The 22197-nt window shown below is 44.5% G+C and overlaps 1 pseudogene; it reads right to left on the bottom strand.

The window, feature by feature from the left end:
• Positions 1–20840, bottom strand: part of LOC109489788 — a 48088-nt pseudogene extending 27248 nt beyond the window's left edge.
• Between the last annotated feature and the right edge of the window lie 1357 nt (positions 20841–22197).

Genomic DNA, 22197 nt, shown 5'->3' with positions numbered 1-22197 from the left:
TTCTCCACCCCCTCGGGGATGCCGATGATTCTGACATTGGAACATTTCACTGAGTCAGTAATCTCCCGTAACCTACATTGCTGAGCGTGGATTTTTTTGNCAGCTTCTATTTTCGCTTTTTCTTCTACTAACCCATCCTCCAATTCGCTGATACGTTCTTCTGCCTCATTCACCCTGGCCATCACAGCCTCTAGTTTTGACTGCATTTGGCTCATAGAATTTTTAATTTCTGCCACATTTGCTCTCATTTCCGCCCTTAGAGATTCTATATTCTCATTAACATTTTCATTAATACTTTTTTCAAGTCTACACATCATCTTGATCATTGTTACTCTGAATTCCATTTCTGATAATTTGGTTATATCCATATCCATTAGTTCTGTGGCAGAGGCCACAGACTCATTGTCTTTTCTTTGCTGGGGGGGACTTCTCCTTCTCATCATTCTAATGAGGAGAGGTTGCGGGGTTGTCCAGAGCCTAGATTATTGACTGGTACCCAGGCCGTGTGCCCTTGTTTTATAGGGATCTTAGGGATGTGGGCTTCTTGATTTTTCAGCCTGCCTTCTGGGGGAAGGGGCCTGCCGCGTGATACTCAGGCAACCCTGTTTGGGTAGAGTCTCCGTGTACCCTGCGAGGGGGGATGGGGATGGGCACACTGTGAGCTGGTATTTCCAGGCTTTTGTTCTCTGGCGGCTTTCCCTGGCAGTCTGCTGTGCCTTTTCTGAGAGACAGAGCAGCAGTGGCCGAATCTCAGCCTCTGTCTCAGAACAGAGGGATCACGGACTGTTCTCCACTGATGTTCTGGCCACTTTAACTCTGTTTCTGTTGGTGCTGCTCAACCCTGCAGCGTCCTGGGATGTGCGCCCCACCACTGGCATCCCAGCCCTCACTTCCAGGGCCGGCGCGTCTCTGTCCTTTGTGTTTCTAACACTGGAGCTGCCAGCCGCCAGCTGCCCCCACACGCTCCGGAGCTCCCGGTCTCAGTCTGGATCCAGTGAGCACACTGGAGCTCCGTTTCAGTCTGGTGGCGCGTGCCCCTGGCTCACGGTCTCAGTCTGCTCTTTCGCGGGTGCTGTCCGTGAGTCCGCCCGCTCCCCCGTGCAGGTGGCTACCATTTCCTGGCGCCCAAACACGGTGGCTCCCTCCCTCTTCCGTTTATCTTCCAATATCTGTGCACAGTTTCATGGCTCCCCGCTTAGTACCTCAATACTCAGCGCTGGAGATGTTCATTTGTAGAGATCCAGATGTATCTTCCTGAGTCTCAGGCTGATTCCGTGGATGTTCAGGCTGGTCTGGTACCTATCCAGCTCAACTCAGGGGACCTTCTGAAAAAGGGGTCCCCTACTCCTCTGCCATCTTAAGTCCCCCCCCATACTTTCTGAAGCAGGTTCTGTAATTCTTGTTTCATGGATACTAAAGTGGGGAATAAATGAAAATATGAAAATTGCCCGGACTTAGTAAGTGACAAAGTCAGGATTCACTGAGTCTGATTCTAGAACCCTGCTGGCACCCACAGAACATTCAATGTTTAGGGAATAAATCAATAACCATCTTGTCTTCAAATGAATCATTAGTCTTAGAATTGTAATAATGCTAAGGTTTCCTGCCCTGAACCATACGCAATTTTAAACACATTATACGTATTAATGTACTTGACCCTTACAACAACTCCGTATTGTTGGTACTGTTGTTATCTCCATTTTACAGATAAGAAAACTGAGGTTCAAAGAGGTATATAAAACACTTATATAAGGGCACCTGGGTGGCTCAGTCGGTTAAGTATCTGTCTTCGGCTCAGGTCATGATCCCAGGGTCCTGGGATTGAACCCCACATCAGGCTCCCTGCTTAGTGGGAAGTTTGCTTCTCCCTCTCCTTTGTTCCCCCCACTTCTCCCTCTCCCCTGCTCATGCTTTCTCTCTAGTAAATAAATGAAATCTTTAAAAAACCCACTTATATAGAGCTTATAATGAATAACATGTTTTCACATTCGCCTTTTCTAAGCTCTGTGAAGTACTGTTTCATAATTTAAGAAACCATTGACTATAAGACACACCATTATTTTATGCGCCACTAAGAAAAAAAGCTGCCAGTTAAAATTTGTAAGAGCCCCTGATAGTATCCAGTTTTCAGAGATGTTAAAATGCAAGGAAAAAGTACATTTTTGAATTGATGAAATGGAGTAGGTATTATTTATCCCCATTGTACAGAAGCAGAACCTGGGGCTCAGAAATGAGTATATTTTCTCAAGGTCACAAAAGTGGCAAAAAGGGGCCTTCAATCCAGGCCCACGAAAGATGCTCTTTTCTTTAGTGCTGTTCTTATGGGAATCTGACCCCTGGATTTAAAGGAGGGTCGATGTATGTCTGGCTCTAGGGTGTCCACGAGACAGATGTTTTGGGCAAGGGAACACTTTTTGTGAAGTTCAAGTCATATCTGTGTGTGGCCAAGTGCTTCATCTAAATAGGGTGAGCTTTTCTTCTTCGCTTTATAACTTGGGTAAAACGTTACATTCCTGTGTGTCCTTTGCCCAAAGAGATGGTGTGAATGAGCTCACTGTGAGTGGGTGATACTTCTCTTTTTCCAAGCCCCAGAGATTCTCTGTAGAACTCTCTCTTTCCCTGGGTTTTTCCAGCTGTGGTTTAGTCTGGGATTGCCAGTTTGCTTTTAGTTGTCTTGGTCAAATATCTTACAAAGAGTCCATGGAGAAAAAGAGAGAAGGGAGGCCCCTCCCTGCTCCAGGAGGCCGGGACAATGTGGGGTGGGGGAGAAGACATCTCTGCAGGTCCTTCTCACCCTCCTCTGTCTGTATGTCTGTACCCCTGTTCCTCAGAGCCCTGGAGGGGAGAGACCAAACTTCATTTTCTGATACTCAACTGTTGACAGCTCTTAAGCTTCATCTTTTTCTCTCCTTCTCTGCCCATCTGGGCGAGCTGACAAGAAAGCCAGGATGCTCTCTCCCTTGGCGCTGGCGGGAGACTCTGGCCCTGTCCACAACACGTAACCCAACCAAGCCTCCCGTCCTTGTGTTCTCAAGCTGTTTTGGACCTGGTTGGGGGTCCTGCCCCACTCTCCCCAGAACAGCCCCAAGTATGTAAATAATAAACCTCTCTGCCATCTTTTGGTATGTGTGGCATCTTCAGGCTTGACATCCAGACCAAATTTTGCGTGCGGGTTCCTCTTGCTTCTGCAGAGTGGCTACCACAGGTCCCTCAGAGCCGCTCAGGTGGGCCACATCCACTAAAAGCTTTTAAAAAAGTTTTTTAACAGAAAATGTTAATCGTTTCTATTTAGCTACCTTTAAAATGAAGAGAGGTCATCTCACCAGCTCCATGCTTAAATGAAAGTCTACAGACATCTCTTTATGGTGGTTTGCTGGGAGAGCCAGCTGCAAGGGGTGGCTATGGGCAGTTCAGCCATCCTGCATGAGCTACGACACGTAAAAATTAGGGCAGATGAGGGAAGACACTCCATATTCTCTGTCAAAACTGGTAAAGCTCAGAGCATCTAGATGATTTTAAAAGGTTCTTCTAGAGTAAATGAGAGATGGAATGGATGAAGCAGCCAGAAAAAGAAGCAGGAACAATGAAAAACACCAACGAATTAGAGAGATTATGAAATTGGAGGAAAAATAAAGAGAGAAATGAGAAATGTAAAGAACAAAGAATGAAAAACTAGAACTAACCAATTGCCAGAGAGGCCTGGTACATCAGGAAATGGGAGGAGAACTAAAAAAAGGAATAATCAGACAAGGGGAAGACAGTAAACAAGATAAACAATAATACAAGGGAATAATATCCTAATTTGGAAAGGTTTGTAATCAAGAACCCCAGGGTTTTACCACAAGAGGGTTAAAATGCACCCACTTCTTGGGGGTGGTATGGGCAGGGTATGCTAGTTGATGTTTGGACACGATTCACAAAGTAATTACAAGGTCTAACAATGCTGTTCCCAGGACTGAATCATTAATCACCATTTCCGATGATATTGAAACCATAATGAGAAAACACATACCTATGCTTTCCAGGTCAATTTCAAGCTCTGTTGTAAGAGGTATGGAGAGAAATCGATGGCATATTATTTTCCCGATTCCTAGTCGACATTTCAAACAGCACAGTGTGAAAATATAAAGACAGTGCCCTTTTAAAGGTCAATAGTGATTTCCATTACAATCCCTGATTTATCATTCAGCCCAGAAGATTTATTCCAGGCTGGGATGTAACATAAGAGTTTGCTCTACACAGGGGAAAAGCAAAGCAGAAAAAAGAAATTACTTAGTAGTTTTAAGGGCCTCCCCCTCCTCCAACCCTTAACTTTTTCCTCTTTGATCTCAAAAGGCAGGCACCTGAAAAGACCAGATCTTCAAACATTTGTATTTGGGTTTTTCTCTCTGTTTTGGCCAAATGATAAATTCTCCTTAACCTGTCCACAGAAGATCTGCTCCCAGGAGCCTGAGAGGTCTGCAGAAAATGCCTTTCAGAGTTCTCCTTTTTGGCATCCTGAGGAAGTATTTTTGATGAAGTTAAGGGTCTCTTCTTTGCTCTTCACCTGCCTTACATTATCTGGCTTTGCCAGCCAGAGACCACTGCTTCCAGAGAATTCTTTAGGCCCATTGACCATCCAGGAAAAGCACAATTTCAATAGAGAGGATCGTGAATATTCAAGAATATCCTATGTGACTTCTACTGACAAAGGCAAGGTTCTTACCTTCCTTGGCTGCTCAGTTGCTGGGAGTGATTTGGGCCAAATCAGGGTGCAGACTGTCTGGGAGGTTGTAGGGTAAGTCATGTGATCAGAGCTGGACCCACGAAAGGTGATAGAAAGTATTAATATTTTTTAAAAAGATTTATTTATTTGAGAGAGAGAGAGAGAGAGAAAGAGAGAGATCGCAGGGTGTAGGGAAGGGGCAGAGGGAGAGGAAGAGAGGAACTCAAGTAGACTGTGCTGAGTGCGGGGTCCAACTCGGGACTTGATCTCAGTATCCTGAGATCAGGACCTGAGGCGAGAACAAGAGTTCTGCACCACCAGGCACCCCTAGAAAGTATTACTGCACCACCAGGCACCCCTAGAAAGTATTACTATTTTTCCTAAGTTATATTACCTGCCGGTACTATTGTGTGTCCCCAAACTGATGGAAAATGATGAAATTAACTCAGTTGCCTGGGCCGCTGGTTATTTTGTTGATGAGAGTAATGTTATCTGCTATCTCTTCTAATCATTAACATTGACCTGGTGGACATTATTCATTCATGTGGCCATATTCAGAATTTTTATAGAGAGCATCTGAAAATAGGTGTATTTGGATTGTAGGCTAGTTGGGGATGGGAAAGGGGAAGCCCCTTCGTCACGCCTGTTATTTTCTTCCACAGGAGGGCCTGGGAATCACATTAGTTTATTGACCTCTCTGTTTCCTCCTTTCTTCTGTGTGAGGGAGGTGGAGTGGTATCTTTCATCAGTGAGTGTGGACGAAGAAGCTGTCATTTGGGACCCAAACCCTTCCATACTTGCTTTTGGGGATGAGTTGTCCATTGGGAAACTGTTCTCTTCTGCTCTTCTCTGCCATCGGATTTTTTTTTTGTCTCTTTCTCCCCCATTTAAAAAATTGTGGTAAAATACATGCAACATAAGATTTACCATCTTAGTCATTTTTAAGCGTACAGTTCAGGGATATTAAATACATTCATGATGTTGTAGCCATCATCACCATCCATTTCCAGAATTCTTTTCACCTTGTAAGACTGAAACTCCATCCCTTTTATTTTTGTAAAGATTTTATTTATTTATTTGACACAGAGAGAGAGTCCATGAGCAGAGGGGAGGAGCAGAGGGAGAGGGAGAAGCAGGCTCCTTGTTGACCAGGGAGCCCGATGCGGGACTTGATCCCAGGATCCTGGGATCATGACCTGAGCCAAAGGCAGAGGCTTAACTGACTGAGCCACACAGGTGCTCCTCCATCCCTTTTCATAATACCTCCCTATTCACTCTTCTCCCCATCCCCTGGCAACCTTAATTCTATTTTCTGTCTCTACGTTTTTGACGATTCTAGGTACCTAATATAAGAGGAGTCATATGGTATTTGTCTTTCTGTAACTGGCTTGTTTCCTGAGCATAATGTACTCAGGGTTCATCCATGTTATAGCATGTGCCATATTTTTTCTTTAAGAGAAGCTGTTACACCCTCAAGCAGAGATTGCCCAGAGATTACAGGTTGACTTTATAGGATTCTGAGGTTTAGTACCATGGCCTGACTTGCCAAATTCTTTGATTTTAGCTTGATTGTTTATTAACAATAACAAGTAAAATTTTGCTTCTTTACCAACTTTTTTGTTTCAAATCTCAACTTGTTCAGGAAGGGGAAAAGAGTGCTGTTTACTAGGCCTCATTTAGGCTCCAATAAGGCTGGAATGATGACTTGCCTTGATCATGTTGAAAATGTAATACAAGTAGCTGATAAAATGCAGAGATTCTATAAAAAAATGGCTTCACTCATTTCCTGAGTAAATGGTTTTTTTGAGGACCTACTGTGTGTAATGAGCTGGGCTTCCGCGGTGAGCGAGACAGACAAAATCCCTGCCATTGAGAACTTGCAGTGGGGAAAGACTAGCAACAACAAGAGGAGATTGGTATAAATTGTGATTATTCTTGGGATGGAAATAAAGGGCAAGAAAGGATAAGAGGCAAATCTTTATCTCTGTCTTTAGACAGAGTGGATTTGGTTAAAGGCATATCTCACCCTTGCAGTTTCTACCATTAAGTAGAATTGCTTATGATGTTATGAAAGGAGATAAACCAGTTGTTAGTAAACTTGATATATCGTATTATAATTCTTAGTCTCCCTGTAGTTTGCATGTTTCAACTAGACTTATTACTTATAATTGTGCATTCATTTATTCGGTGAATGAATATTTTATGCCAGGAAATCTGATGGTGACTAAGGATGTAGATATGAATAAGACATTCTTGTTGCCCTAAGGAGCAAACTGCCTAGTTGAGAGAGCCAGTGACATAAATAAGTAATTATACTATGGTGAGATAAGCCGTGGGAAGATCATGAAGACACAGAGTAAGGAGTGGTCAACTCGAGATACGGAAGTTGGGGTATAAGCATGTGCAGGAGCACCAACGCAATGAGAAGCATGGCTCCTTTTTCAGTGCAGCAGGAATCAAGTGTGCCAGAGAGTGAACCAAGGTTCTGGAAAAGTCAGGGCATTTTCAGCATTCCTCAGATATACAGGTCTGATAGCCTCCCTTTCTTGCTTCAAAACTGCCCTTAAACCTTAGCTTGATTATTATCCCATTTGAAAGGTAAGCAAACTAAACCTCAAATGAGTGAAGTGATTTGTCAAGGTCACGTGGTTGGGAAAGAGCAGAGCCAGGTTAGAATGATCATGAACACGAAATGGATTTTACTGTTATTGACTTCAAGTTTATGTAAAGTCAGGGTTAAGATAATTAAAAAAAAAAATCTATCCCACAAAGTACATTCTCCTGTTTTGTGTAAAATTTCTGCTTAATCCCCAGTAAAGTTAAAAAATCCCGTAAGAATTTAATGGTGGTTGTGGACCTAATCCATGCCCTCTAATGAAATTATAATTTGGAGGGAAGCAATCCATTTAATTATCAGCTAAAACACAGCAAAATTTAAGAGTGAAAGGAAGTGAGATTTAAAAACAAGGAAAAAAATCAGTGTAAATGTTATTTTTTTGGCCTGAGTGCAGTTTCTTGCTTAAGCTCTTGTTGGATAAAGTGAAAGATATTTTTCTAAAATATCCAAAGCAGTGTTTAGTGATTTGGTCTTGGTACACATTTAAGAGGATAATTAGTGAAAACGAGGGGTTTAAAAGTGACTTATGCACTATCTCCACTAATTATTTTTAATAAGGAGTGATTTGCTATGCACAGTGCTATTTTTTCCTTCCCTTTGCATGTCCAAAGCAGAAGCAATGCTATGTGTGTGCTGAAGCATATCAAAGCTTGGCTGAACCTTCCTTAGCAGGTCTGGTGGTTTGATGTTAGTTCAAAGGAAACCTCCAATCCCAAAGACTTTAAAATTTCTTTCTGCAAAATAAATTAAATGCAAAAAGCCAATATAAATCTCTCTGTGCCTCTGTATGTGAGTGATATAACCAAGTTGTTTCTCTCCAAAGTGCTCTCTGGAAAGGCATGTTTTTTTTTGTGTGTGTATGTGCATAGCATATATATGTATGGTGTTTGAAATACGATTCCGTCTTGGAAAGATGGAACAGGAGCACGGGGCTGCTGTTGAAGGCGGCTCTGCTCACCTTCCCTTGCCTACCCAGGGCTGAGTGGCATGGGATGTCGAATGCATGAATGTATGTGGTAACTTATTCTTCACACTGAGGCTTTCTGTAGCACACATGTGAGCATGCCAGCCACTCCCTTTCCCCTGAGTAACTAAAGAAAAAATATCCTTTATTTGCCCTATTAAGCGCTGCAGGGTCTAACTCCTTTGTCCCTTTCCAGCCCCAGTTGGTACCATCCTCATTCTTGGGTTCCTTCAGCTTCTCCTACCACGAGGCCTTTGCACAACTATTCTCATCCTCATGGAATATACTACCCTACCCGCTCTGCAACGTGTAACCCCCTACTATGGTTCAGGCCTCAGCTATCATCCCTGCTTTGCGCAGATCTTCCTTGACGTTTGTATAGTCCAAGCCTTCTAGTATGTGCTCCCATACTACTCTGCGCTTTTGATTTTATGATATAATAAGAAATATATATTTGGTCTTTGTCCCAGGTTCCTGGTAAGGTCTCCTAAATCCCTTGGAATTTCTATGTGATAGAGCTAAGAGGGCACTAAAAAAAATTTATCATAAGCCCCTTTCAACTATCCTTGAGTTTATGCTAATGAGGTGACTCTTGGAGGATGGGGGCCTGTTGCTAGGGGAACCAACCATATGATTAGAGAGTTAGAATTTTCACCCCCCCGCCCCAAGAGAGGCTGGAAGTTGAGTTCAATCACTAATGGCCAATAACTTAGCCATGCCTAAACAATGGAACCTCTGTAAACCCCTCAACAGTGGGGGGTTTGGAGAGCTTCTGGGGTGGTGATGCAGGTGCTGGGAGGGAGGTGCACCCAGGGAGGGCATGGGTGCTCTATGCCCCTTCCCACATACTTGGACCTATGCATCTCTTCCATTTGGCTGTTCCTGAACTGTTCCAGGCAGGGGAAACAGCTCAAGGCTAGAGTACCAACAGTGAAAATGCTGGCTTGATGGTGAAAGCTCCCTAAACTGCCTGGAAGGGCTCAAGGTGACATTGTGAAGCAGGTGGCTTGTTGATAGCATCTCCTGTTGGCTCTTTGGTTCCTAATAATATTTTCCCCAGCACTTCTGTAAACCTCTGCTGCCCATTCAATCAACTTCATCATTCACTGGATATTTACTGGGCACCTACCCTGTCTCAGGGTGGCGATAGGCCCTGAAGATAGAGAGCTGCATAAATAAGACATGGTTTCTTCTTTGAAGTGCATATAGCCTCTGGGCCTGCAAATCTCCAGGCATCTGAAACTTTACTTTTCTGTCCTTGTTAAAATGAATAATCCAGTGGTCGCCCACCTTCAGAGCTCAGCTGACCTGTTAACCAGGATCCTGAGAACATGCTAGTGACTTAGTTGTGCTCTATAACCCTCTTAGCATGTGGTGGTTGTCGAATGAACATGGCATACAGAAGGGCATGCTACTGCAAGCCCAGGAAGAGGCCTGGCAGGGGAACCTTTGGTGAATTCGCCACAGTCTGGAGCTCTAGTCCTCATCCCTTAGACTCTTGACTGGCTCAAAGCACCCTGAGTGTAGATCCATCTCCCTGTGACAGGTACCCATGAACCAAGTCTGCAGAAAGTAATCAATGAAATTAGGGTTTTATTTATTTATTTGAGAGAGAGAGATGGAGAGAGAAAGGGAGAAGCAGACTCCCCATTGAGCAGGGAGTCCAATGCAGGGCTCCGTTCTAGGACCCCAGGATCATGACCTAAGCCAAAGGCAGATGCTTAACGAACTGAGTCACCCAGGTGCCCCTCCTTGTAATCTCTAGCAAGCATTGTAAATGTCAAGGAACTGGCCACTTGATTCTAGGTGTGTCCTGACCCAGAACATTCTTTCCCTAAAGGCATGGGAAGGCAAAGAAGAATTTGCTGGGGAAATCTGGAATCAGTACTAGGGTGGTGAGCACTTCATGACTGGACATCTACTTTGCGCCCTTCCACATGAGAGAAATACTTGCTTTAGGCTTCCTTGGGTAGTGCCCATGTCCACCTTAGTGGCTTCTTTTTTCCATACTTCTGTGGTTGATCAATCCCATTTCTGGTTAAGTTTTTTGAATGTGTCAACAAAGGGATGACAAATATATGCTATCCTGCCATTATCTCCCTTCCTGAGTGTATGGCAAACATTACTAATTGGTCATGGCTGTCTTTCCCAATGGGCTCCGACAAAGCCTCAAAAATCCACCTATACAGCACTCCAGGGGACCACTGTCAATTGACTGAAATTAGCATGTAGGATGTCAGTGATTTCTATCCTTGCATCGTAAGTCAAGTCTGGTTAGAGTCTGTTCTCTTACTATGATTTGCAGACCTAGGATCTCTTTCATCTCAGAAGGGGATTCCTAATTCTTGGTGGGGAGTATGGCTTCATGACTGCCCTTCATGTACCACTTACATGACATACTTATATTTCCACTAGTACTTTCAATGTCCTCATTCGTTCATTTGTTCCGTGAGTATTGATTGCGAGCTATTTAGTACCAGGCTCTGGGTCTCTCTGATCATCACTACTCTCATGAGGCTTAGAGTTGAGTGGTCTGAACTTGGACTGGTTTTGAAGAAGGGAATGTGAAACCTCTACTGCAGAGGCAAGACTCTTCCTCCGCAGGCCAGGTCCCTGTTTCCTGGAAGGGTCTGGCTTGTCCTTTGGGACACTGACACCCAAACCAATGATGGCTTAATTTCTTTTAGATCTTTTATTTTAGCCTTTGGTTTGTGTTTCAGTAGGCCCATGCTTAATTACGAAATCATGCAAGGGTGCCTGAGCTTGGTTCCTGGAATACAAGGGACAAAGGTGTGTCAAAGGGACACTCATGGGGGACAATCATGTGTCCCTTGCCTTCCAAAGGCAACAATGGAGACAAAGGAGTTTAAATATTCTCCCCAAATCCCAAGAAATGTCCGTTGCACTGTAATAAGGGAGGAAATGATTCCACTCCAGAAGTAAAAAAGTGGTAGGACAATAAAAGGAAGTTTGTTAGGAGGCAGCAAATAATCCATGAACAGGAAGAGAGCCTGCTGGAAGGAAAGACTGGCTGAGTGGGTTAAAAATAGCAGCCGCCCCCCGCCCCTCCACTGCTGAGTCCCTCCCACCGACCGCCTCCTCTCTGTGGATGAGACACATATGTTAAGGTTAATGGGTCAAGAAAGTTCTGCACAGGCAGCTTCACCTGCTGGTTGCTTGGAATTCCCACTGTGTGGTTTCTGCTTTCAGCGCCAGCTCTAATTCTGGGAGAAGCACCCGTTGCGTCCCGCGGGGAATGCCTGGCAACAGGCACGCGGGACACAGAGGAATGCAGCTGGGCGCCAGTCTCCCAGTTTCCCTCCCTTCATTTCCTCCTAGGAAAGTTTCTCCTTGAAAACGATGGGTATTTAGGAGTGGCCTAGTTTAATGTCAAGGAAGGAAGTAACAGAGAGAGGTGAAAGGGGGAAAAGGAAAAGAAGAGGCTCTACAGCCATTGGGGAGAACCAGGGTCACGTGGTCAAATGTGGGTCCCAATTCTGACCTTGGCAGTTACTAACTTGGAGTTGCCGGACAAGCTACTGAACCTCTCCAAGCTCCATCAAAGGGAGATCATTATCTCACTGATCTCATGGGGTTGTCCTAAAGGAGGCGGGAGATATTAAACTACTTGGCACAGAGCCCACGATGTGGAAAGGATTCAGACGGTAGCTCTGACAGTCGTGATGCTGCCGCTGAAGGTTCTGCTGCCGATACCGGTGATGCCGCCACCCAGCTCTCCGGGCTGCGCTTCTGCGATTACGTGGCTTGGGCGGGCTGGACTCTGACATTCCTTTTGAGATTGTACGCTTTTATGATTAAGAGGAACGAGAAACCGTAGGCTTGATAATAAAAGACGAGCACAAGCGACACTTGTATAGTTGGTCAAGTTGACAAGTCACTTTTACATACTTTTTTTCATTAGAACCTTATAGTGATGCTGTGAATAGGGGTGATTATCCCAATCTGGAGATAAAGAATCTGAGGTTCAGAAGAGTCAGGTGATCTGCTCAAGGTCATGAGGTTAGCAGATAACACTGGACTGCGTGCAGGGTTCCCAGGTGCATTCCCATTTGCATCTCTCTGTTTCTGCTCATCTCTTCTCCTCTCCCAGGAATGTTCTTCCATCCAATATCTCCTTCCAGATTCTGTTAGTTCCTTTTTGGTCCTTCTGGAGCATGTGCTCTGAACATGCCACTGTCACAGCATTTATCCCCATGTGACCGTCTCCTCCCTGCCCTGAAAAGCACTTAGGACAGAAGCTAGTTTTTATTTGTCTTTGTATTCCTAGTGGCTATCACATCACCGAACACAGTAGATTCTCAATAAAATTTCAACCAGTGAATGAGGATAAATGATGCACATTGATCATCACCCTGGTGGGGAAAGAGACATATTTGATGTAGTATAAAAATAGTGGAAAATTGATTTCACTTATATATGGAATCTAAAAAACAAACGAACAAACAAACAGCCCGAGAAATGCACTTATAAATACAGAGAACAAACTGGTGGTTGCCGGTGAGGAGTGGGGTGATGGGTGAAGTAGATGAAGGGGATAAAGAGGTACAAATGTCAGTAATAAAATAAGTCAGTCATGGGGATGAAAAGTACAGCGTAGAGAAAGTAGTCAGTAATACTAATAACTTTGTATAGTGACAGATGGTAACCACACATTGTGGTGAGCATTTCATAATGTATTGTCAAATCACTATGTTGTACACCTGAAACTAATATCATGTTGTATGTCAACCATATTTCAATTAAAAAACCCAACCAAAACAAAAGATGAAACAAAACAAAAATATTGGAGAAGCAATCTATTTTATAATGGCTTACATGAATCACTACTTTTTTAAAAGACCTCTGTCTTTGGAATTTATATAACATTTATTGAAATCCATTAAAAATGACAATATACCTTCTTGGAAATTTTGATTGGTCAGTATTTCAAGGTGGCATTCAGAGTCATGATTACATCTGAAGGGCTAAGTTTGATGAATATCATTCAGCTTCAAATATACCACAAACAGACCAGCATGAAGTGATGTGTTATGAGTGACGTGTTCGATAGAGACCTTACTCCTTTGAAGACCTGTTTTTATTTCTTTCTCATCCTAGGCTTATGGGTCATTTATTTTATTCCCCAAAGGTTCAGTCTGATGGTTGTTTTAGGCTACTTTGATAGGATTTTAAATGTCATGGCTCTGTGTAGGGGGAGGCAATTCAAGGTTAATGAGAACCCAGACCACACTGAGCGTAAATCTGGCTCTTTGGATTGACAGCCATGGGTGACAGAGACTGAAGATTCTTACGCACGGACAATAGAGGTGGTTTGACCTTTACTAGGAAGGAAATGAGCTGACTCATCCTGAGCCAGATGGAGCTCTGCTGGGATTAAAGTTTCAGGAAGATCAGTTTGAGAGCTGGAAGGGACCTTGAGGGGGTCTCTTCTATGTAGATGTGTGTATGTATGTGCATGCCTGTACATACATGTATGTATGTGTATTATGTGTGTACCTATGTATGCGTGTGTGTATGTGTGTATTTCTGTATTTACGCCCACTGCTTAAAGCAGTGGATTTGCTGAGATATAACTGCTATGGGCTGAATGTTTGTATCCCCCCCCAAATTCACATGTTGAAGTGCTAACCCTCAGTGTGACGGTATTTGGAGGTGGGACCTTTGGGAGATAATTAGGTTTAGATGAAGTCATGAGGGTGGAGTTCCCATGATAGGATTAGTGTCCTTGTAAGAAGAGGAAGACACCAGAGCTGTCTTTCTGCCATGTGAGGACACAGCAAGAAGACAGCTGTCTGCAAACCAGGAAGCAGGCTCTTACCAGACACTGAATCAGAGGGCACCTGGATCTTGGATTTCCCAGCGTCTAGAACTGTAGGAAATAAATGTCCACTGTTTAAATACCCAGTCTGTGGTATTTTGTTATAGCAGCCCGAGCTAAGATAATACTCAAGGGGCTTGGGAAGATCGTGAAAGTGTATGCAAAATGTGTGCATGTGTGTAATTTCTGCCATCTTCCCAAAAAAGGTCTGTGAAAGGTAGTTTATTTCTTCTCAATTCTGCATTTTCTGTTGAGGAGAAGAAAGGAATTTTCATTCTACCCCATGACAGGAAAGGATGGGAAGACCATTTCTGCTTTCATGCTCTCAGCAACCTGGCTCACTCTTCCCCTAGAGTGACTTCTCTGGATGGGGAGTCTGAGTGTTCTCCTCTAAGAGCCTCCTGGGCCTCTCCTGATGGTGTCTACCTGCCACAGAGGCAGGGCCAGCTTCATGGGTGTGCAACCTATGCAGTTGTAGGGGTCTCTGTGCTAAGTATGGTCCTGTACTTGGTTTAACCTTCTGCTGTTGCCATTTTGAAGTTATTAATACTTTTTGAACAAGGAGCTCTGCATTTTCGTTTTGTACTGATCCTTGCAAATTACGTAGCTGGTTTTGGATAGGAGGCATAATCTGCTATTCATTAAGGGGAAGGTTCTCTCCTTGCAAGGAGAGGCCTGTAGTTTTGGAGGGTAAGTTTCAATTTAGAAGGGATGTTTTAGGAAGCCCGTTTGGCCACGGAACCAAGGCTTATTCTCCAACTAGCTTCACTGGTATGTTCAGGTGTTGGAGGGGCAGTGTTGTGTGACGGTTACCAGTGTGGGCCCTGGCACCGCTGCTGGGTGTAAAGCCTGGTTCTGCCACTTTCCACTGACATGACCATGGGCAAATGATTCAACTCCACGTGAAGTCTCTCCATTTCCTATCTTGTAACATTATCAGATGACTTCACACATCTAAGTACTCCCGGTTCCTAGAACACAGTAAGTGTTAATATGTGCTTTATATCTCGATTTCCATGACTCCTGTACCTTATTTCTCACTTGATTTGGAATTTGGAAGGGGAAGACAGGGCATTATTTATTGGGTTCTCTAAAACCCACATCTCAAAGGTTAAGAATCATTGGTACATTTTAGTAGAAGGATCTTTCCCTGCCCTCAAGGAGCTTGTAAATTCATAGCCTGAAAACTGACACTACAAGGTAAAAGGGGCAAGAGCTTTACTAAGGGTTAAAAATGGAACAGTCTAGAGTTAGCTGGTGACAGATGAATCCCTCTTATTTTTTAAAGAAGGCTTTTTGGGGTGCTGGGTGGCTCAGTTGGTTAAGCGGCTACCTTCGGCTCAGGTCATGATCCCAGGGTCCTGGGATCGAGCCCCTCACTGGGTTCCCTGCTCAGTGGGCAGCCTGCTTCTCCCTCTCCATCGCTTGTGCTCTCTCTCACAAGTGCTGTCTCTCAAATAAATAAATAAAATATTAAAAAAAAGAAGGCTCTTTAATATCCTTTAAGTGCACCAAAGATGGGTATTTTTCTTTCCCTAGACAGTAGCCACAAGCCTGTCAGTTGATATGTATTTATAAGAGATTTGGTTTTCAACTCAATAAATCAGGTCCCGTGCAGTATTCGGGTAGAGCTACGAGCCTCTATGTTTGGCTTCCTAGTTCTCTAGAATCATCTTGATTGTTCTCTGAACTCTAAGGGGGATGAATTATGCTTTCACTTTATTCCTGACTTCCGCAAGATTACAGGCTAGTGAGACAATCAGAATGCAGACAGTCAGTGATTAGGCAGGGTGTGCAAGGGGGTAGAAGGAATATCTTACTCAGTTTGGACTACTGTAGAAATTACCATAGACCAGGTGGCTTAAATAACAATTTATTTCTCACAGTTCCGGAAGCGGGAAGTCCAAGGTCAAGGTGCCTGCACGGTCAGCTTCTGGTGAGAGCCTTCTTCCTGGTGCCCAGATAGCTGTCTTTTCGCTGTGTCCTCACAGCTTGCTGGGCCCTAATTAGCAATCTGGCCTCTAAGGACACTAATCCCATAAATGAGTGCTCCATCCTCATAACCTAGTCACTTCACAACGGCCCCACCTCCTAATACCATCACACTGTGATTAGTTTCAGTACATGAATTTGGGGCAACAGAAACATCGCAGGAAGGAGGGGTACATTGGCTTATCTAGGGGACCAGCTGGAAGAGCTTCTGGGGGGGTTAGCCCTGAACTCTCTTGAAATAAAACTTTCATGGCTGACAGAGGGATGTGTACATGTGTGTGTCATGAATCTTTTAAGAAAAGTAAGATGAAAGTAAAAATATCAATATACAGATACAGCTCACTCTCATGGTGGTCATTGCTTCCATTTTGGATGCGTTGGTGCTGAAAAGGAAAATCTTAATTTACAGGCTCTTCCCCAGAAAGACTCCCCTGCTCCTCTTTTCTCCCCAGAATGCCCTTGTGCTTCTTAAAAATTATCATCATTTGTGATTCATACTGGTTTAACAAAATTTCTTTTTGGGAGTTTGTCACTAGTAAATACTTTTCTAGATGGCCGCAATGGCTCCTCCCTTATCTAGTAAGTGATGGGCATGGTCTAGGCACATAGGCTCGAAAGCCGCCTCTGAAAATTCACAGCCCACAGGGGACAGAGGCCTTTAATCCCACTCTCACTACGTAATGTGGAAGTAGCTAGAATGGGAGTAGGCTGTCAGGTGCAGTTAAACATCGAGGAGGGAGCTCCTGAGACGTGTGAGGGCAGTAAGGAAAACTGAGTTCCATTCTGACCTGTTTACTAAGGGTGTGAGTTCGTGTTTTGTTTGTATACGAATAATTCTTTAATTATTTACTGAATATTTATTTGAAAAGTGTTAGAAACAGGGGCGCCTGGGTGGCTCAGTCGTTGAGCGTCTGCCTTCGGCTCAGGGCGTGATCCCGGCGTTCTGGGATCGAGCCCCACATCAGGCTCCTCCGCTGGGACTCTGCTTCTTCCTCTCCTACTCCTCCTGCTTGTGTTCCCTCTCTCGCTGGCTGTCTCTATCTCTGTCAAAGAAATAAATAAAATCTTAAAAAAAAAAGTGTCAGAAACAGGATTTCTACTGTCGTCCTGGTAGACCACCTCTGATGATCATTTGAACTGAGGCCTAACTTTTCAAGATCTTTTCTGGCAAAACTCTGCTTTTCTTTGATACCAGTTGCAGGAGGATATTTCCCTTTGGTCTAAAATATACTGTGCTTTCCTTGGTTCAGGAATAGGTCATCAAACCCTGGTTATCATCCCAATGTAACCCTATCCAAGAAGGAGTTTCTCTGTGTGAAGCAGTGGCCTATCCATTTTATGCTCATTCACTTCACTTCACTTTACTCCAGCCCAACTTAATTTAATTCAGTACAATTTAGTTGAAAACATTTGGGAGCTGGGGCTCCAAGATACTGGCTACTGTGTGCTTCCTGGTCTTGACAGTGTACCGGGTGGCCACTAGATGGCAGTGTGTCCCACGAAATGTTCATTTAAGCGGCTGGCTTCTCCCCCAGGCCTAAGGCTCAGAGACTGTTGCTCCTCGCTTGGATTTGTTTAATGCACACTTCCAAATTGAACCGACAGCTTGTATTATAGCCGTGCATGTGCAGTATATGTGTTTAATTATACTGTGGAATTAAATTCAAAAGGGTGAGAATGTGGTTACATGTGCGAGTTTTCACAAACGCCTTGCGTTTGTAGCTTTTGCCTGGGGCTCCGGCAGGGGAAGCTGAGGGGAGCTTCAAACCCAAGGGCAGAGGGCATCCACTTGAGTAATAGGGTACTGTGCACATTTGGCTTCCTGGGCCGCTGACAGCCACGGCCCTGAGGTCCCATCCCTAACTGCCTGCTGTCCCAGGTTCGGACGCCCAGCCTCTGTGCTCTTCCTCTGCTCCCAGCTGGGCTGCCTCAAGAGAGCTGGCCTTGCGGCAGCGGCGGCAGGGGGGGGGAGCGGGGGCAGAATCCCTCCCCAGGCGTTCTTCTCCCCAACTCCCAGCGTCCCTTACTTACCTACCCCCAGAGCACCACAAACTTCCCTTTACTAGGTGGCTATCAGTGACTTTAGAATGACATCTTATAGACAGGGTTTTAATGTCCACGATGTCCAGGGATATCTCGAATGGGGCAACTTCAGGCCTTGGAAAGGTCAATGGGTACGATCACCAGAAGGGAACGGCCAAGGTGATCTCCACGGCCTCTGTAGCAAGCAGGTATTCCTTCAATGGTAATCGAATACTTCTAGTGGGGGGAGGCGGGGAACTCACTGCTTCACACAGAGAAACTCCTTCTTGGTAGTTTTAATTATTTTAATATTTTTCATTTTCTTTGAGCTGACATCTGACCTCCTGTAGGTTGCAACCAGTGGTCCTCATTCTTTCCCCTGGGGCCATATAGGTAAGACTTGTGGCTGTAGTTAAATTGCGCATTTTGATCTGGCACATCCCGGAAGGGGTATGCAGCTCTGGCAAGCACCCAGGTGATGCCCTGCTCCTGATTCAAGCACCACACTGTGAGTAGCAGGGGAGTGGAGGAAAAACTTTGAGCTTTGCAATTATCTTTGGATTCAAATTCTGGCATCGCAGGCTAGCTCTGTGGCCTTGGAAAAGTGACTCAAGTTCCAACCTTAAAATAGGAACCCCTGGGTGGCTCATTCAGTGGGTGAAGCATCTGCCTTTGGCTCAGGTCATGATCTTGTGGTCCTGGGATCAAGCTTCTCTGGGCTCCCTGCTCAGTGGGGAGCCTGCTTCTCCCTCTGCCTCTGCCACTCCCCCTGCTTTGCTCTCTCTTTCTCTCAACTAAATAAATAAAAACCTTTAAAAAAATGGGGATAATAAAAAAATAAATAAATTTAAAAAAGGGAGAAATAAATGAGTTTGTATTGGCTAGGAATGCTTTCAGCTGTAAGTAAAAGAAACCTGACTAAAACTGGCTTAAACTACTGAAGTTTATATTTTCTACATAACAAGAAGGAGCTGCAGGCATTTGTTCAGCTGCTCATTGATGCAACCAAGGATCCAGGTTCTTTTTATCTTCTTCCCTGCTGTTCTTAGCTTATTGACTTTTAGTTCTCATCCTTCTTGCCACATGGTCGTAAGATGGTTGCCATAGCTCCAAGCATTATATGTGCACTTAAAGAAAGAGTAACAGTGGAAGTGTCAGTAATGGCCAAGTCTGACTCTTTTTTTTTTTTAATGATTTTATTTATTTATTAGAGCACAAGCCGGGGGGGGGGAGGGGCAGAGGGGGAAGCAGACTCCCCACTGAGTGCAGAGCCTGATGTGGGACTCAATCCCAGGACCCTGAGGTCATGACCTGAGCTGAAGATGGATGCTTAACTGACTGAGCCACTCAGGCACCCTCAAGTCTGACTTATTGGGAAAACAAAACACTCCTAGAATCCCCCAGGAGAGTTCTCCTTATGTCTTATTGACCACAGCTGGTCATATGACCACGCTTAGTTTTAAGGGACCCTGGCATAACCAATCACTGTCAAAAGGAATAGGATTGTTGGGGTGCCTGGGTGGCTCTGTCAGTGAAGCGTCTGCCTTGGGCTCAGGTCACGATCCGCACGTTGGGTTCCCTGCACAGTGGGGTGCTGCTTCTCCCTCTCCCTCTGATTCTCCCCCTGCTTGCTCTCTTTTCCGCTGTCTCTCTCTCAAATAAATACATAAAATCTTAAAAAAAAAAAGAGAATAAGATTGTTATGGTTCATTACCCTAGGCCGGTGCATTGTTACTCTGAACAAAATTGCGGTTTTGTGTTGGTAGGTGTTTTAGTCAAGCATGGGCTCCTTATAACAAAGCACTGTACACTGGGTGGTCTAAACGACAAATAATTAGGTCTCAGTTCTGGAGTCTGGAAAGTCTGAGATCAAGACACCAGAAGATCCGGTGTTTGATGAGGCCTGCTTCCTGGTTCCTAGATGGCTGTCTTCTCACTGTTGTTCACACATCAGAAAGAGGGCAGGAGAGCTCCTTACTACCCATCACCAGTCTATCCCATTCCCCCACCCCCTCCCCTCTGAAGTCTTCAGTTTGTTTCTCATAATAGTCTCTCATGGAAAACTATGCGGTTTTTTTTTTTTTTAAAGATTTTATTTATTTATTTGACAGAGAGAGACAGCCAGCGAGAGAGGGAACACAAGCAGGGGGAGTGGGAGAGGAAGAAGCAGGCTCACAGCGGAGGAGCCTGATGTGGGGCTCGATCTCATAACGCCGGGATCACGCCCTGAGCCGAAGGCAGACGCTTAACCGCTGTGCCACCCAGGCGCCCCAACTATGCGGTTTTTAAAGCATGTCCATAAATTCATTGAAATGCCTCCCTTTAAAAAGTAGGATCTATGTTCCTTCCCCTCAAACCTCATTTGTAACCAACAGGGTATGTTAGAAGAAGTGATGCTGTCTGATGTTTGAGGCCGAGTCATAGAAGGCCATGCATCTTCTACCTTGTTTCCTGTAAAACAGCTGCCCCTAGAGTCCTGAGGTGCCTTGTAAGAAGACGACTCCTCTGAGGCCGCCATGCTGTGAGGAAGCCAGTCACCCAGGGAGGCCACATGTATGTGCTTCAGGCAGCAATCCTCGTCTTCCGGTGATTCCAGGCCAGGTGCTGACCACTGAGTGAAGGAGCTTTTAGATGATTCCAGTCCCCCACCATTGGGTCTTCCTAGCTGGGGCTCTGGAATCATGCAGCAGAGGCAAGCCATCCTTGTCAGGCAGGCTGCATTCCTGACCCACAGAATCTATCAACAGAACTTAATGGTTATTGTTTCAAACTACTAAATTTGGGGGACAATTTTTTTACTTAGTAATGTAATGGTAACTGGAATAGAAACTAATAGAATTTGCCACAGAATGTGTCCCATCGCACCTGGCAAAGAGTAGCTGCTGGAAGTATGCCAAGTATTAGAACTTGTCTTCACTCTCCAAAACGATTTCCTTCCTTGGCACCAAAGATTCAGTGAAGGAAGCCATGACAGCATCTTAGTTTCCTTCCAGTGTTTCTCACTTGAATTTATGTTATTTTTCTTTACCAACCTGCTTGCTTTTCTCTGAGTCTGTCCCTGGTGACATATGTCTTTTTTGAGGTCCATCATCCAAAACTAATAATAAGCAGTTGAGATTTATTGAATGATTACTAAGCCTTTTGATAAGCACATTAGTTTATGAAGTAGGTACTCATTTTATACCCATTTTAAAGTTGGGGAGACTGAGTCACAGAGGGGGGGTAAATGCTTGCCCAAGGTCACAGAGCTAGTAAGTGGTAGAAGCCTAATTTGTGTAGTCTAGTTGTTCTTCATAATGGAAGCAATATGCTGCCTGTGTTAGGACTGTTTGCAGTAGGAACATGGGCCAAGCAATGCCTTTGCGATTCTGTGGGGTTGGTGGGAGAGAAAAGACATATTGCATGTATGAATAGCTCAGTGGAAACCATGCTGGAAGAAGCCATTTGGAAGATTTTTCAGGTACCCAAGTTCTGGTATCTTGAGAAATCTTGGCATTCTCTGGCCCCTGGTATTTGTCCCTGGAGTGGCTCAGCACCACTTCTAGAAATTCTGTTCTTGCTGTTCACCCTCATTCCTGGCTTTTGTCTTGCCCAGTTGCATACCAGCAACAACTGATTGAGTCCACTTTGGCTCTCTCTGAGATGTTTGTTTCTAACTTGCCTTCTTGATGAGACCTTCTCTTTCTTTCCCATTTCTCTCCCCTTCAGGACTTCCTCTGTGCTAAGTCTCAACACCACACCTGTCCTTTGTCCATGGACTGTTTGTACTGGCCAAACATACTCCCCTTCCATCTGCCTCCCCCCCACCAATCCATTTCTCAGCCCATTCATTGCTGACTGCTACCATTCAGATGCCCAATGACAACTGCTATTCTCTTCCTGCCTGGCCGGAATGACCCCAGAATCCAGCAACCATCTCTGTTTCTGGGGCAAAACGGACTAAATTTATCTTAGCAAACACTTCGGGGGTCCTGGTTATCACCACCCTCTTTTCCAAGTGCCTGTAATACATCCTTTCCTCTTATAACCATATCAGATAATTTTGACTGCAAATGCCA

The sequence above is a fragment of the Ailuropoda melanoleuca genome, chromosome 15 (assembly GCF_002007445.2).
Source record: "Ailuropoda melanoleuca isolate Jingjing chromosome 15, ASM200744v2, whole genome shotgun sequence".
Classification (NCBI taxonomy): domain Eukaryota; kingdom Metazoa; phylum Chordata; class Mammalia; order Carnivora; family Ursidae; genus Ailuropoda; species Ailuropoda melanoleuca.
The sequence above is the reverse complement of the archived record's forward strand: the minus strand, read 5'-3'. Positions and strand labels throughout refer to the sequence as shown.